The sequence below is a fragment of the Oxyura jamaicensis genome, chromosome 12 (assembly GCF_011077185.1).
Source record: "Oxyura jamaicensis isolate SHBP4307 breed ruddy duck chromosome 12, BPBGC_Ojam_1.0, whole genome shotgun sequence".
Lineage (NCBI taxonomy): Eukaryota > Metazoa > Chordata > Aves > Anseriformes > Anatidae > Oxyura > Oxyura jamaicensis.
In genome coordinates this window covers 4,606,356-4,610,757 of record NC_048904.1, presented here as the reverse complement: position 1 = coordinate 4,610,757, position 4,402 = coordinate 4,606,356, and positions in this window count along the sequence as shown.

Genomic DNA, 4,402 nt, shown 5'->3' with positions numbered 1-4,402 from the left:
TCTGCCGCCTGGCGCCGCCGCCGTCCCGCCCAAGCCTGGTTCGGTGCCCCGGAGCCCCGGGACGGCACCCACGGAGGTGTCAGGGATCCCCACTGCGGCCTCTGGTGCCTTGGGGCTGAGCTCCCCTCAGCGCCGCGCCGCCCCGGCCCTGCCTGCGGGCGGGAAGGGAGCGAGCGGCACCTGGGTGCCTGCCCCGCCGCCGGCAGGGGGGTCGCAGCCCCCACACGATGGGCTTAACTTTCGACTCCTTTTAGTTTTTTTTCCCCCTTTTGTTTCAACTGCTGTTATTTATTTATTTATTTATGGTTGGTTGGTTTTGTTCAGTAATCGCAGTTCTGCGCCCCTTCTTTGGTTGTTTTCCTTTCCCCCTTGTCCTTTTTTTTCGTGTTTCCTGCTGATTGGAGGCTTCCCTCAGGAATTCTTGTCAGCTTTATGCTCCTTCACACTTCTCCCATGCTGTGAAAACAGAAAGCCCACAACGTTTAATCATCACATTTGTGCTCACGACTGTCTCACACTCTCCTCCTGTATGAAGTACTCTGCTGAGCCTGTTGGCTTTAATTTTCAAGTCCTATATAATAAATGTAGCTCAGTATTAAATATATAAAAAATGTTCATGAGATGGAAGCCTATTTTGTTTCCTCAACGTTTTATTATTTCTTCCATCTGTCTTCTTTAGGATCACATATTATTTTTCTTGGTTTTATGGCTTTCAAATTATCCCATTTAGGCTGTATGCTGTTCTGAGAAAAGGGGGGCATTAAACATCCAGTCTGAGGCATTGGCAAGCAAAATCTCATCCTTGTGATAAGCTTCAAACACGTGATTAGATCTTTACACATTACTGGAATTATACATCTGCTTAAAAGCAACATTATATATGAGACCATCTGTAATTATTACAGAAAATACACTATCACTGAATCACAGGATGTTAGGGATTGGAAGGGACCTTGAAAGATCATCTAGTCCAATCCCCCTGCTGGAGCAGGAACACCTACATCAGGTCACGCAGGAACACATCCAGGCGGGTTTTGAATGTCTCCAGAGAAGAAGACTCCACAACCCCTCTGGGCAGCCTGGTCCAGTGTTCTGTCACCCTCACCATGAAGAAGCTTCTTCTCATGCTTAAGTGGAACCTCCTATGTTCCAGCCTGCAGTCATTGCCCCTCGTCTTATCATTAGATGTCACTGAGAAGAGCCTGGCTCTGTACTCCTGACGCTTGCTCTTTACACATTTATAAACATTAATGAGGTCACCCCTCGATCTCCTCTTCTCCAAGCCAAAGAGACACAGCTCCCTCAGCCTCTCCTGGTAAGGGAGATGCTCCACTCCCTTAATCATCCTCGTGGCGCTGTGCTGGACTCTGTCAAGCAGTTCCCTGTCCTTCTTGAACTCAGGGGCCCAGAACTGGATGCAATATTCCAGACGTGGTCTCACCAGGACAGAGTAGAGGGGAAGGAGAACCTCTGTCGACCTACTAACCACACGCCTTCTGATACACTCCAGGATGCCATTGGCCTTCTTGGTCACAGGAGCACAGTGCTGCCTCGTGGTCATCCCACCGTCCACCAGGACCCCCAGATCCCTTTCCCCTATGCTGCTCTCCAACAGGTCAGCCCCCAACTTTTACTGGTGCCTGGAGCAAACTTGCTGACAGTGTACTCTATTCCCTCATCCAAGTCATTGATGAGTCTATTGAACAATACTGGTCCCAGTACTGATCCCTGAGAGACTCCACTAGATACAGGCCTCCAACTCAACTCCATCCCATTGACCACAGCCCTCTGGCTTCTTCCCTTCAGCCAGTTCACAGTTCACCTCACTACCTGATCGTCCAGACCACACTTCCTCAGTTTAGTTGTGAGGATGCTGTGGGAATGCTGTGTGTGTATGTTATACATATTTAAGTCCCTGTCTATACAACTGTTGTGATGATAAATTAGCATGTGTGTGAAGTTGGCCACTAGGACCATTGGAAGGGAGTGCTTCAGGCAAGAGAGGAACCCCCATGGCTGGGGTTTGAATGCTTTTCTTTTCAATTAAGAAAATCAAAAAGGAAAAACTAATACTTTTCTTTCCAACTAAGATTCCAATTCAGTGCCAATTAGTGTCTTTGCATTTAACTCGTCGTAAGTCAGATCATAGATCTTGTTCTTTCCTTAGGAAAAGTCTTAACAGTATCAGCTAATATTTATTTATGACTGAAATACTTCATAGCACACACTATTAAGAATAGTAGTTTTTGTTGAGCTCTCATTCAAAAGTCTTTCCTACTACTTCACTTAGCAAAAATGTTGCATTACTTTTGAAAGGAGGGCCTAACTTTGGCTCACCATTAAGATTACTTGGAGGAAAGCATAACGAACGAGAAGGTAAAAAATGTTTAATTGTGGTAGGGTGTTAGGGATGAAAATTATTAGGTAATAAGGAAGATCCCACACACACACACACACCCAAAGCAGTCTTTAGATTGCATTTGGGAACTTAACTAAAGTTGAAATAGCTCAAAACCAAGGGAAGGGATGTTACATTTCCATCTAGTTGCTACACTGAGTTTATGATACCTATTTGTTTGCAAATCTCTAGTCCCTAGATCTGAAAGATAGGTAGATTTTATTTTATCTTCCTTGGGTAAGTCTAACTTTATGAAATCAAAATAACAGTAGAAGATCTTGAAATATATTTTTATGTAGGGTGTGGGTGGATGGATAGTATTGACCCAGAATGACCTTATTCTAATAAATAATAAAAAATGAAAAACTGGTTTGCAAGTGAACAAACTAATGACATTTCAAAGGGCAACTATTATGGTGTTTACTAATATTTAAAACTAAGTTAAAAAAGCAGTCTCTAGAGGGAACAAGACCTTTGGAATATTTTTGTTTGAGTAGTTGTGTTTGTAGTTGTGTTTTTAAAGAAAACGTGGGCAATGATGTTGTCAAAGTACTCTAGAATTTTCTATGCAAGTCTTGATCTTACCAGCTCAGAACTTCTGTTTGAGGCACCCAAGGTGGATTTTTATTTATTTTTTATTTTTTATATATAGCTTAAAGATCTTGATTTATAGCTTTCCTACCACTGTGTTCTTCTGTGTATTTCCTTATCTGGCTTTTATGTATTTTAGATTAAATCTGAGATATGTTGCTTGCATACATTACTGACTTTTAAATTCATTTTATTTCCATTAGCACAAGTAGCTTTGAGACTAATAGTTTGTGACTTGAAGCCTATGCAGAGTCTATATGAAGTTCATGAAGTTATTTTATGTCTTATACCAACTTTGAACTTGGCCTCTAATCTGTTCTTCAGTTTAACTTTTACTTTGCTAACTTTGGTAAGAAAATCTGCAAACACCAGAAGGTCTTAAGTCTCATTTACACTGTCAGCCAGCACTGCTGTTGCAGGGAGCAGTTTTCTTCTACCCATTTTTACCAGCGTAGGTGTTTGCGTGGCTGCATATCACAACAGATTGGAGAATTAATGTGGGTTAAAACCAACTTTTTTTTAAAAAAACAGTCTAGTTTTAACCAGGTCACCAATGTGCTTTACCACACGTTTGTGCTGGTGGAAGCAAGAGAGACAGTAAGATTTCTTCATTTATTGACAGTGCTTCTTTGAAAGATGCAAGTACTTTTTCTTTTTTTTTTTTTTTTTCCAAAAAAAAAAAAAAATCTCACTGTAAATCTTGTCTGTGATTGAATCCATGTATTAAAGCTGTGTAGTAAAAGTACAACATTCTGTATATCACAGTCTTCTTTTGCTTTTATTCTTTCTTTTTCAGTCAAGCAAATTCTAATACTGTAGCATATTTCTCATGAGAGAGCAAGACAGAAGTCTAAACTTAAGCTTTTTTTTTTTCTTTTTTTTTTTTTTCATTTTTTGCCACAGGCAATAAAATGCATGGAGCCTTCCACATAAGTAGAAAGCTTATTTGTAAGTGTAATTTCTGTTTCTACCCTGCCATGGTGTTCTCCAGTTCCTCAGAGTCAAGGAATCTCCCAGATGTTGACTGTTCAGTGTCTGAATTCCAGGTGGTTGGTAGATGCTGCTCAACACATATGCTAAGCTCCGTGCTGCAGGTTTCAGTGTCAGATCTTCACAGAGTTATCTTGATACCAAAATCTTCATTTCTAGTTCAGAAATAACTGTTCTCATGAACTCAATACAGAATCCTTAATACATACAGTCTGTCAATACACGAGTTGGTCTGATAGTTTGCAACTGGGCTCAGATTTCTGAGATACCTGGTCAGTGGTTGGTCTCCACAGTGTAAGCAGTGCTGCATTTTAGGTGGTGTAAGTACCTCAGCTGTGGCGGTGCTGCTTCCTAAGAAAAAGCTCTTTCTGTTTTTCCTCTGGTTTCGTCTCCATGGATATCCCTCCAATGAAACTGACAACA